We start from the raw sequence: 14,069 nt of genomic DNA, 5'->3' as shown, positions 1-14,069 counted from the left end.
AACTAGTATCACACAGGAGGTGTGGGTATTGGGTTTTCCAGTTGCTAGAGTTCTCCCTTATATAGTCTTCAAATCAGGGTTTGCAATCAATGCTACCTTGGTAACAAAACATTCAATATTCACCGTCAGATGAAAACCTGATTAGAGTCAAGCTAATATCTTTCTATCGTTAGATCGAACTTAGATAATTATACACAAATGAAACGTGACTTCATTTAGGTATGAGTAACCGTACCCAAACGTGTGCACATAGTTGGCTCAACAATGATTAACCGAAGTTAGCCATATGAACACTTTCATATCAACCTTGTTCATCTTAATCACAACTAGTTCAAATGACTCAAATGAAACTAGTTATGGAGTTGTTCAATTGTTTATATTCTCGTAGAAGTATACAAGACACAATTGAAACAAAATCGATTTTGATTCACTTGAATCAATTCATGAACATTACAGCCACGGTTTGCAAAAGATTGCATTCCTTATCTTCCACATCATCTGATTCTCCAATATGTTCACAGGTTGCGTTTTCATCTTCCTCATCATCCGGTTCTCCAGTACGTTCACAAATTGTGAGTTTACTATGCTCACAATCTTTCCCTAGCTCCCTAACGTTTATGGCGACCACCTCAAGGAGGTAGAGAACCAGGAGTGTCGAAATCTTTCTTCTTAATTTTCCTGGCTTTAGACCTACATCAAAAGACATACAAACAATTTATACTTAAAATTAACAACAAACAACATTCAGAAAGACAACCGACATGCATATACGTGTTTTTTTCGGCATTAAAGATAAACAACCGACATTTTATACAAAAATGTTGACAATACTGACTCACAATGCTGGTACTAAATACGAAAAATCGACAAGAAAAAAAATGATCATCCATTCTTACGATTTTTATTCGCACCTCCATTACCTGTACTAGAGAACGTAAAGGAATAGACGATTTTTTTTTGGTCGATAAACTTTATCATAAAAAGCTCAAGGACATTTTAGATATTTCTTCTCTCATTTAAGAAGTCAAATCCTCCCTAAGAATTTTTGTTCTCTCCTCGTAATCTTTCCCTCCTCAAATCCATTTTTCCCTCCTCAATGTCGTTTTTGGACATACAAAATCAGGTGATCATAGACATCTCTATGGGCGCGGCCTTCGTATTAAAAACAATACCTCTGTATAGGTAACTTTTCAATTTTTAGATTGGCGCATTATTAACTACTCAATAAATTACCAGTCAACAAAACAACTTGATATTTACCCCTGATAGCATAAGGTGACTGCAGCACCACCTCTATGGGTTGGTGCCTTGGTGGTAATTATTTGGTCCCCTCAAAAAAAAAAAAAAAAAGCTGTCCCCCGGAAGACACTGTAGCAGCCTCTGAAAGCAGCCGTCTTAAATAAATCGGCTCATGTATCTATCTATATCTATATGGTGTCCCGAAAAGTTGATTAAAAAAATTGGTGTTTCGAAATAGTTTTCACGATTATCTTTAAAGAAAATTGGTATTTTTGGTTGTAATTGTCGGCTGCCTATAAAGAATCAGAGAAGATGATTCGTAAAGCCCGACTACCAATTGTTTTAATAAGATTCCAAAAAGTCCCAAAGCTTCTTTTGTGTTTTCTTGTTTGGCGTAAGCAGCCAAGTTATTTAACTAATAATTCTACGGATATTTTCGCAATGAAAGCGAGAATTAAAAACTGTTAAGCTGGAAGTGGATAACTACATAACGATCGTTATTCGCAACCGGACGAATCTATCTCATTGATTAGCCCGTGATCAACATCACGGTCACGGGTAACCTACTTTTAAAAGACAAAAACTGTTGATAAAGAATTCAAGATGGACCAACCGGACAGGTTAATCATCGGCAGCTAAATTCATTTGCTTATGATGCGTAATAACTTTGTGCAATTGCGCTCGAGTATCCGGTTTGCACAAGTAAGCAACCGTTGCAGGTGCAACATTAAATATGGAAACATCACCCGAAAGACGAAAAGTAGTCTAGCAATGCCACAAAATCCAAATTTGAAAGAGAGAAAATAGATACTCCCCGCCCATGCCGCCCTAGTCACTAATGGTATGCTCTAACCGAATTAGTTAATCACAAAAGAAAAAACAGTCTAAACAAATTAATGTCCCTTTGGACTTTGGTGGTAATCTACGATTCCATGAACAAGAAACAAACGTGTTTGAATGGCTTTTTAATTAAACTTTTGGAGCAGGATATTTCATCCACCAGTTTTTCGATTTTGTTTTTAGCGGATGGCATTGTTTGTTGACATTTGCCTCGTTCCTTAGAGATTTAATGGCAGGATGTCATAATTACCAACAATTCTCAAACATGACAATGTTTGATCAAAGGACAATTAAAGCAAGGCATTGGTTCAACACGCAGTCTTATGCCATAATAACGTACTCTACGCGTAATTGACCACACAAAACTCTAACACAATATCTGAAAAGAACCTCGGATGTTAATAATTGTAGAAGAAGAAGAAAACGATGGTCGTCAAAAAAAAAAAAAAAAAAAAATACTGACAGTTAAAATCCAATCGAAAAACATAATATAAAAAGAAATGACGTTTTTCTTTTTCTTTTTTTTTTTCTTTTCTTTTTTTGAATAAATATTTTATAAGAGTACATAAAAACACATATAACAAAGACACAAGGTATGCTCTGTAGGCTAAAAGTAAAGGTAAACACAATCAGAAATGTATAACTGTTGGAAGTAAATATATGCGATTTCGGTTTCTCGGAAATCATGTTCATGCGACTAACAAAATACTAACAAGAAGAGAGTTAGAAAAGCTTATAGGATTGGTTGATCGAGGCGAGGTAATCCTCTTTCCTTAAAGACAATTCATCCCTGCATACGGTGCTCACGGTTCTACGGATGTCACCTTCCAAGATACAATGATCACGCCTTATAGTAAGTAGCACTACAATACTCTTACGCCAGCGAATGTTGACAATTACTATGCTCTTAAATGACTCTGACTCTTGACTTCAAAACTTGTTTTTGTTCTCTTCTAACTTGTGTAAAAACAAAACTAGGAGATGGGTTTATATAGAGTCAATGGTGACTCTACAAAGTGTCCTTTCATCCGCAGGTGACTCACCATGTCTAATGGTGACTCTCCATAACACTTGTGCACTAAGTGTCTTATGGTGAAAAGGCATGACCCTTAAACACACCTCTTGGAGTTTAAACTTTCAAAACCAATTTTTCACTCACATAATAATTTTTGATCCAAAGTTCCAACAATAACCACCTTCATCTGCTGCACTGAAAATCAATCTTTGAAAATTGATGATTGAAATTAAGATAAGTAAATTATGAGGTTTGGTATTTCACATTGTGTTTATTTTTGGTAGGTATAGAGCTTTGTAAGAACATATCATCAAATAGTAGCTTCAAATTCACTGTCGTTTGAGATTTATAAAAAAATTGGCCCAAATATTGTGAGATAGTGCGTGAATAAGATTGTGCATGGATCCTACCTCATTTTAGATTTTACTCTGTAACTTTTTCCAGAAAGCAACGTGAACTTTCAATAGAGTTGACTATAAATCAGAAGGATGGTTTTCTAACCTCTTTGTCGCATTTGTAATCATAAATTGGTTTACCTTACTAGCTTCTTTGAGACCTAATCCCCCATGAAAATCGGTTTACAAATAAAATCTCAAGACTTTAGGTATAGATCCTTAAAATTTGCAAAAATCTCTTTGTATTAAGTTTATCTTGCAAGTAATCTTCTTTGGTATCATAAAACATCCCATTTAAAAGATGCACAAACTAGAATGTATTGAACTATTAAGAACTAGTTAACTTGCTTGAGGCAATAATTTAACAGAACTCCAACAAAGTCTGGTTATATACTTTTGGATGTACGAAAAAATATTATGTAATAATTTTTTTTTTCTTTTTTGGATATTTCAAAGTAATATTCATTAATGAAAATTCAAGGTTGTTTAAGATCGAAAATAAGAGAATATAAAAGAACATACCGTACAAGTACAATCGAAAATGTTATATAGACAGTTTTATAACAGCTGAGTGACCACAACTTTGACGTGGCTATCTCACGTGTAATACATGTCAGAATATTCCCTATTTTTTTCGGTAGAAAACTCAACCTATTTCTTCTTAGTTCTGCAACTAGGGTTTCTAGTTTTGATGAGAAGATTGAAGTATCAATTCTTAACTTTAATGATGAATTAGACATTTGACTTTTAAATTTCTGTTGTAATTCGTTTATAATTCAAATTCTAAACAGAGAAAAATGATGGATCAAAAAACACACAATCAGTATGACTATCATATATAACGGCCATAACAATCAAATTTTTGAAACTACTGAAAGGAATCAACATATATCATAATTTTGAAATCTAACTGCTTCAATTAGTATGATGAGATGAAGTTACATAAAAAGGTAACAAGAATTAAGATCTAGAATAATCCAAATTCTCGGGATTTTACTTCAATTTAACTATAAGTTTTGATCAAAAGCTTTTGTCAGTCTGATTTAAAAAAAAATTTGCTTGTGTATACTAGTTTGTTAAATCTGAATTTCCATGGATAAATCTTCTTAGACCCCAAATATTGTGTGAAACTACCATTTAGTTTCAAGCAGTAACACCGCAAACATTTTTTTTTTTAACTCGAGAATTACTATATACAATTCCTTAATTTGGAAGAATGATAATGATTTGTGATGAAGAACCCCATCAGTCATCGCCAGCTTTTATATAAGTTTGATGGTAATCTCGATTGTAGTTCGTATTTTATGATTAAAAATAGAACTTCTTTTATCTCTTTATTTCCTTTTTCTTAGTTTTGGGCAACGTGGATAAAAAGGAAAACAACTCTCTGCCACGATGTTTGCTAAGTCAGGAATCGCTGTCACTCAACTATTATACAGCGGGTCAAGTAGCACGATTGCAAGTACAATACCGAGAAATCCGACAAGCGAATAAGAACGATAACCGAAATAGATTAAATATAAGTATATTAAATTCCAACCATTTTGTTTGTTATTCTTTTTTAGAAAGAAGTGCTTCTAGAGTATGAGTGATTTGCTCAAATTTCTTATAGCTAGTGATGAAGATCCCGTCGTTGAAATCATCTTTGATGAAGATCTCGTCGCCAGATAATTCAAAGATGATGATCCGGGTTAAAATTCCGTCATCGGAGAAAAAAAAATTTCAATGTAGAGCACCACTAGCAATCTAAAAACCCAAGCAAGTAACCAAGATTGGTCATTAAAATCGAGAGAAACTTCTTGAAAGGAGGAGACAAAACTACCAAAAAGTGGACAAATCTCACCAAACGATTCGAGATAAACTTATAATGAAGAAGCAACTAAATTTTGGAAGCAGCTGTGGAGACTTGATATACTTCCCAAAGTGAAAAAAATTCTTTGGAAATGTCTAACCGGTAATGTTCCTTCCAACGAGAGAATGGCTAGAGTTATGCATTATAAAGGAAACGAATGTAAAACCTGCAACCAGGAAATAGAAACTACAAGTCATATACTTATGGAGTGTATCTTCTCAAAGGCTGTATGGCTTACAGTTCCAGGTGCTCTTCACAGCATACAACGCAATGGCAACAATGTCACAACATGGATTAAAAGTTAGTTCACATATGAAATTAATGGATTAGTTGAAGATTGGATAGTTCAAATGGCTAATACAACTTGAAAAATTTGGAAGGATTGATGCAATCATACTTTCCAAGATATAAGGCCTAATCCAGTTGGGGTTGTAAAGTGTGCACAATGGCTAAACATAGGAATATGAAAAGCCATGAGATTGGGGCTCAAAAAAGCAATCAGTGTTCAACAGAGCATATAACATACATCTCATTCGAAACTTCCTACTGCCCCTACCTTTCTTTCTGTTGTGATGCTTCATATAAAAAACAACATAACATTCATAACACAGGCATTGGACTAATAAAGTGTAATTTTGCAGGTTCATTTGAACGTGGAAGATGCATCTATGCAGATGAATATGTGAATGCAGAACAAGCGGAATGTAGGGGTCTCTTGCAAGCTATGAGATGGGCTCAAGAGGAAGGAATACAGCTGGTGTGTTTTGAACTTGATGCACATGCAAGCAGTCATTGGAGATCATCACAAGGTCGCGTGGGAGAATCAATCTTTTATTTTAGACATCAAACTTATGTTAAGCAGGTCCTGCAAGTTTATCAGTAGAAAATGTGATAAACCAGCCGACAGGCATATTAGAGTTTTAAAATTGTCAAGTACATGAATGACAAATCCTCTGAATTTTATAGCGAACGCACTAAAGGAGGATAGACCTTTTGTAACCCATTATGGTTAACTGAATTTTTTTTTCTTAGTATCAAAAAAAAAGAAAAAAACGATAAGAGAAAAACATGAAAAATACAACTAAAAGCAAAGAACAAAATAAAAACAAGTAAATTGAGTGAATATCCTGCTCAGTTCCGGCCCCATTGGGACCAGATCTGAGCAAAGTGGGTTGTCGGTCGGTTCTCTTTTTCTTTTCTCCTGGTCTAAGAGAGTAGAGACAGAATATATCCAAGTTAAAAAAAAGTACCACGAGGTCTCGGACGGTCGGACCTCGATGTGAAAAAATTCATGTCGTAGCGAAAAATCTATCCATACGGCCATCCCAAAACAAAAGACCTACCAACGTAAGTGTCACACCTCCAAATGCTCCAAGCAATTTTTCGCGAAGGTATAAGCCGGCAATACAGTGGTTCAGTGATCTCTTATCACCCACTCGTATTTCAGCCTTATAAGTTTGTACCAATGCAAACATCCAACTCTACCTTGAGTATGCAATGGAAGAATTACTTAGATTTTCTCTACCAAACAATGTAGCCATACTAAAAAGAGGTTCCTGCCATGTTTATGCTTCACAGAATTTGGGGGAGTATTATCGAATCAACAGAATACCAAAGCCAAATACATAAGCCAACAAACTCACTTTTATTACCTTAAGAGGAAGATTACAAAATCAGTCCAACCAATGGACTTACAAGCTTATTCTCTAAGCCTACAACAAACTCACTCTCTAATGCAATGTGGTTCCTCAACACTCGAACTATTGAACAACTCGTTTACAAGGGTTCTCTGGCTATTTATAATGCCAAGAACCAGGTCCAATCCGTATGCAACTCTGTTGCACGCCCCATGAACAGCCATCTGTCCATGGGCAGTTCCCTAACCACCTGACTTACTTTTTAACTGCTAGCTTTGGTGATGGATTGCACAATGGCGCCACACATGTGTCAAACGGTTAGGACATGCCAAACTCGGTTATAAAGCCACTCTATAACCGTCTCTAACTTGCTCTTTCACTTTGGCATATGTGTGATGCACACACGCTCGCAACTGACAACTTGAACCCAAGTTCGACAATCATCATTGAACTTTGGCCCTGCAAATATTCGATAATGATTGTGCTTCACTCACTATTGGCCTACGCCAAGTGCTCGACAATGATCACACTTCATCCAACTTGCACTTCTGCCAAGTATTCAACAATGGTTGCGCTTTATTCATTCCGCTACGCACTCGGCTCATTTGGATGCCAACATCCATATATCATGCCAACTGAGTCTTAACTTGCTTAATTCAACTTCATGCTTCATATGCATCACTGACATCTCTTTTGGCGAGCAGTTATCACCAATGGCGCGTTTGGCCTCGCCATTGTTGCACATACATAGCAGCATAGTCCAAGCCTTGGCCAAATCTTAGGACCATGCCAGAGTCATTCCATGACTTTGCATATCATCCTTTATTCCTTTCTTGAGCTGCGCTAACTCTGAATAAGGATATGCAACACTATCTCATAGTTGTTGCATGTGTTAAGTAGCCTTTCTTGTCTCAGCCATGTTGGCGCTACATCGTCGGCATGTGCAGCTCCATCTGGCAGGCTACATTCACAGTAATGCGCTACTGTGGCGCTTAACTGTTGGGACATGTCATAGTAAGATACTACGCCTACCAGAATACACTTTGATCCCCGTTTGACCACAGTCGTCAATGTAAAAAAAAAAGTAGAAAACCTAAATAGTCCACCATGATTGACGCTTTCCTACGTGCATTTGTTTGACCCATGTGTTTAAATATCGAATGGCCAGGAAAAATCATGACTCTAGAAAGGGATGGCGAGAGATTGACTAATGACGACAACGGATAATAGCAGTAATTTATTGTCCTAATCTACAGACTTTCTAGACAATTGAGTGTTGTTGTTTTTGTACAAAATGGAAGTTTTTTTTTTACTCGCGTTTTTAGGGGCCACCTGAAAGGATTTATGGGCCATCAATTTATACCCAGCCAAAGACTCTAGTTAAGGGGTATCCTATATGATATTGAAGTTACATAAATGCCCTTCTGGTAAAACTGTATAAAAACCAAATCAAAAAAAATTCTACTCATTTCAACTCTTCTTCTTCCAGTTTCATATTATCTTCCGATTGTGGAAGAAAAAAAAATTTCCCTCGTTCTTGTGTTCAACCGAAACATCGTCGCGAATCGTAAAATCGAAAAATCATCGATTCATTTATAAAACAATGGATAAGGGAAATGAAACCCAAAGACCTAGAACCAAAAACGTTCCTCGGGGTATCGATCCAAAGATTGGGATTTTAGCAAGAAATAAAGACATTGTTGCTGCAAATGAAGAAGAACGCGAAAAACGCGAAGAAGAAGTACCCGTCGATGTAGTCGGTGGTGGCAATTCCGATAGTCAAACACTTCGTCAACTTCAAATGGCCCCAGTTAGGTAAGAATCTATCATTTTTGGGGTTTATTTCGCTTTAATTCGACGAATCGAGAAAAAATATTTCAAGGGTTTTCGGTTATTTATCCAGATTCGGGCGATATTCATGCTTATTTACTTCCGAATGTAGTCGTGTTCTTCATTTCTCAAGAACATCGACAGTATTCGGGAGGAATATTTGATGGTTATCGGCCAAATATTGTTGGCCATATCTTCCTGGATACAAACTGGTAATAATCGGTAGTTTAATGAATTTTTTGGCTCCCGAATATATTTAAGTAGAAACACAGTATTCGGAAGTACACTCACTACCGAATATATATATATATATATTGAAAAAATCTCAAAATTTCTGATATAGGAAAAATCCCATTTTGGGGCCAGTATTTATTCGGAAGACAATATAATGTTTTATACCTCCGATTGTGTAGGATAAAATTTTAGAGTTTCTGAACTCCAGTTGATGAATATTCGGTTGTAAACATGTTTAGTTATATTCCGATTGTTTTTCATTCGGGAAAAATATGTGTCTTCTTACTTCCAAATTTGTTCATTCGGGTTATAGTTGTGTACTTTGTCTTCCGATTGTGTAGGATGAAAAATTTAGAGCTTCTGAACTCCAATTGATGCATATTTGGTTGTAAATATGTTTAGTTAGCTTTCGATTGTTTTGTATTCGGGAACAATATGTGTCTTCTTACGTCCGAATGTGTACATTCGGGTTATATTTCCATACTTTGTCTTCCGATTGTATAGTTTGTAAATATTGTTCCTTTCTTTGTTGTTTAGACAAAGTCGAGAAAGGAGGAAGAAAGTGACAGCTAGTGCTAGGAGGGAAAGGAGTGCCAAAGATAATTCAAGTGCTCAACAAAGCTTACAAGAACAAAGCAGTCAACAAGGAGTGCAACCAAGTGCTGAACAAAGTGTAGAACAACAAGGCAGTGAACAAGGGGTGCAACCAAGTGTTGAACAAGCCGCTCAACAAAGTGCAGAACCAACTGCTCCACAAGTTACACCCCACCATGAAATTGAACCAGTTGATCCAGTGCCAAGAGTAGAAGAAGAAGGACAACCAAGTGGTACCCAAAAAGCCAAAAAAGGAAAAGATGGTGTAAAGAAGGATATTGCTAAGAAAGCATCACATCTTGTCCCTCAGCACTTGAAGAAGAAGGGTATTCCAGCAGGCACAATCCTTGGGCTACCGGCGGATGGAGGAAAATTGCTATTTGGATACAAAGACTCATGGGCCAGAGAAATATACGAAACCGAGGTAATAAAATTACTATTTTTTATTAATGTATTGTCTATGTGTTATATCGTAATATTTGTATTAAGGATTTTTTTATGTACTTTAATAGGATCATCAAGATGGTCCGTCTACTCAAACCTACCGCCGCACCAACAAAAATGCTTGCGTGGCCTTTATCCGGTGAATGTGAAAGGTTCAAGTCAATTGTTGCCAACTCGGGGTTAGCTAATGCCGCCGAGAATTCATTGTTGGAACATGATCGTGTGGCCATATCGGCGTTCGTGGAGAGAATGTATCCTGAGACCGATACTTTCCATATGCCGTTTGGGGAGATGACGATTACCCCGGATGATGTTGTGCAGATTCTTAACCTTCCCGACCAAGGCAACTGTGAAGTTTAACTACACAAAGCAGTTAAGTTGGGCACAACTTTATGCTCTAACTAAAAAGTGCTTAGGTTGGGATGAAGAGACAACAACAGCAGAGTTTAGGAGGGCATGCAAGTTACAAACAAGACAGATCAACATTACAGCTTTGATGAATATGTTCCGAGGCACCTTGGAGAAGGAAAAGAATGGAACGTTAACTGATGAGCAAGTGAACCACGCTGCCACCGCATATCTCCTTTGTGTATTGGGATGTGTCATATTCCCCAATACTTCTGGCAACCGGATCGACGCCAACCTTATACAACTTTTGGATCCTCTCCATGAAGTCGGTGACTATTCTTGGGGCACGGCATGCCTAGCATTCTTGATGGAAGAGTTGAGAAAGGCTTCGAGGCTAGGAACCTGCCAAGTTGCCGGGAACGTGGCTCTATTGCAGGTTTTTTCTTTAACTATATAACTCACTCTATAGTTATTCGGTAGACAATACATATGATGCATATTCATAACTCCAAACTATGCATATTCGGTAGGATATCTACATTGTTAACTTCCGAATGTAGGTTATTCGGGAACATGTTACTTAGTTTTACTTCCGATTGTTTATAATCGGAGTTTAGTCTTGGGGAGTTACTGCCGAATATATAGGCCAAAGTATTATAGGTTACTGAACTCCAAATGACGCATATTCGGTAGGAAATGATCCATCTCTTTTTCCGAATGTTGGTTATTCGGTGGCTAGGTACTTATTTTGTTTTCCGATTATATATAATCGGAAATATTCTTTTGATATTAGAACCGAATATACAGGCCAAAAAAGGTTATGAACTCCAAATGACGCATATTCGTTAGGAAATGATCCATATCTATTTCCGAATGTTGGTTATTCGGTGGATAGGTACTTAGTTTTATTTCCGATTATATATAATCGGAAATAATGTTTGGAAATTACTACCGAATATACACAATCTATTTACTAAAACTTGGTTTCTTATGTATATAGGCATGGATCTATGACCACTTCCCTATCCTGAAGTTGGCCGGAGAGAACCCGGGGTGGTGCAAAGGTACTCCTAGAGGAACAAAGTGTATATTTGAAGACAACCGTTCAAGGACAAAAGAGCAGCAGTTGATTCGCATGAGGGAAATTTTGGACCAATTGAAGGCCTCGGACGTATGCTTTGATCCATACAAGGAAGATCGATCCAGTGGGCATATAAATGTTCAGTCGGACTTGTCCCTTTATTTTGGACCATTGTGGCACCCCACAGGATATGTGATGTATAACCCCTCTAGGGTGATGTGACAACACGGGTATATACAACATCAACCTGTGGAGGAAATGGGGGATTACTACAAATTGGAGTTGGAGTTGTGCTCTTCTAGTGGTGAAAATCTCACGATTGTTCACACAGGCCCACCTACTGTTCTTGATAACTGGGATAAGAGGAATGACTTCATTATCAACACTGGTAGACGAACCACCCGAGGTGATGAAAATTCTCCAGGCTATATGAGTTGGTATAACAACGTATCACATCCTTTGGTTATCCGTGAAATCAAATCCAACACTACTGCGGCGGGTTCAAGTTATAATTGTATCATCAAAGACAAACCAGCTGGTTATGATAGACTGGTGCGTGTTCTTATATTTTTGTTCATTTTATATTGTTCCTATAAATCTTAGGTAATTACCGTTTGATGTTATGTCATTACGTATAAAAAACAGGTGAATAGGTTCAAGCGTGTTTCCAAAATGTTAACTGCATGCCTGAAGAGCGGAGATCCCATGCCAGCTGAGAAGATCAAAGAGGCTAGAGACCTAGTTGATAATATGGATAACGAAGATTATGCTGCCCAGTTTGGGGAGAAAGTCACGAAGAGGCATCCCCCAAGGTGGCAGTATCAAAGACGGGTAAAAGAACTCGAGCTTCATCGAGCGCTGAAGGTGCTCCAACTGAAGCTGCTCCAACTGAAGCTGCTCCAACTGAAGCTGCTCCAACTGAAGGTGCTCAAACCCGTGGTCGTGCAGGACTGGGAGGTAGTCACGGTCGTAAAGTAAAGAAGAGCAGATAAATGAAAATGATTTGTGTTGTGTTGACTTCCGATTATTGCAAGTTCAAAATTGAAAAGTATCAGGTTTTCCCAAATTCTGATTTTTGGGCCATCGTACATTCGGGACTTTACAAAAAAAAATTATCCTACGAATATTACAAGTTCAAAACAAACCATGCCATGGCTCTAGGTGGTTCCAAGGGCCAATATAGAAGGTTAGACAACCCATATTCGGAAGTTTGGGTAACTGAGTTGACTTCCGATTATTGCAAGTTCAAAATTTGAAAAGTATCAGTTTTTCCCAAATTATGATTTTTGGGCCATCGTACATTCGGGACTTTACAAAAAAAAATTATCCTCCGAATATTACAAGTTCAAAACAAACCATGCCATGGCTCTAGGTGGTTCCAAGGGCCAATATAGAAGGTTAGACAACCCATATTCAGAAGTTTGGGTAACTGAGTTGATTTCCGATTATTGCAAGTTCAAAATTTGAAAAGTATCAGTTTTTCCCAAATTCTGATTTTTGGGCCATCGTACATTCGGTACTTTACAAAAAAAAATTATCCTCCGAATATTACAAGTTCAAAACAAACCATGCCATGGCTCTAGGTGGTTCCAAGGTCCAATATAGAAGGTTAGACAACCCATATTCGGAAGTTTGGGTAACTGAGTTGACTTCCGATTATTGCAAGTTCAAAATTTGAAAAGTATCAGTTTTTCCCAAGTTCTGATTTTTGGGCCATCGTACATTCGGGACTTTACAAAAAAAAATTATCCTCCGAATATTACAAGTTCAAAACAAACCATGCCATGGCTCTAGGTGGTTCCAAGGGCCAATATAGAAGGTTAGACAACCCATATTCGGAAGTTTGGGTAACTGAGTTGACTTCCGATTATTGCAAGTTCAAAATTTGAAAAATATCATTTTCCCAAATTCTGATTTTTGGGCCATCGTACATTCGGGACTTTACAAAAAAAAATTATCCTACGAATAATATAGTCGTGTTTAGAAATACCAACCTAATCGGTAGATAAAAATTTAAGTTCGCTACCGAATGTCCTATTCGGAGGAAATACGTGTATCGTTAGCAATCGATTGTAGTGCATCATTGATACGAAACCTCAACGGCCATATTTTCAGAAACCTCAACGGCCATATTTTCAAAAATTAGAGCCGTTGGAACTCTAATCTGTATAAGGAGGGTAACCCCTCTCAGTTATTATTGAGTAAAAAATCAGAATGAAAAACCTTTTCAATGGCAAGTCCATCATCAATCGACAACATACTTCGAAGATGCAAGCGAACAACTACATCAATTGCAGCAATGGAAGAAGAAATACAAAAAAGAAACAAACAACCCAAAAAAATTAAACCATCGTTAGTGGCAACGAAGGAGGAGGAAGAGGAAATCAAGGATAAGAAGCGAGGTCAAGAACAATTCCATCAAAGAGAAAGATTAAAACAAGTTGAGGAAGAGACCGAATGGATAAAAAATTATTACATTGTGAAAGATCTACCCAAAGAACAACAGGACGATCGTATATTTTGGATTAACGTTTCATTGGGTCCTTTTGTTGGTAAGTAC

This window comes from Papaver somniferum, chromosome 3, assembly GCF_003573695.1.
Source record: "Papaver somniferum cultivar HN1 chromosome 3, ASM357369v1, whole genome shotgun sequence".
Classification (NCBI taxonomy): domain Eukaryota; kingdom Viridiplantae; phylum Streptophyta; class Magnoliopsida; order Ranunculales; family Papaveraceae; genus Papaver; species Papaver somniferum.
This window is presented reverse-complemented; position numbering follows the sequence as displayed.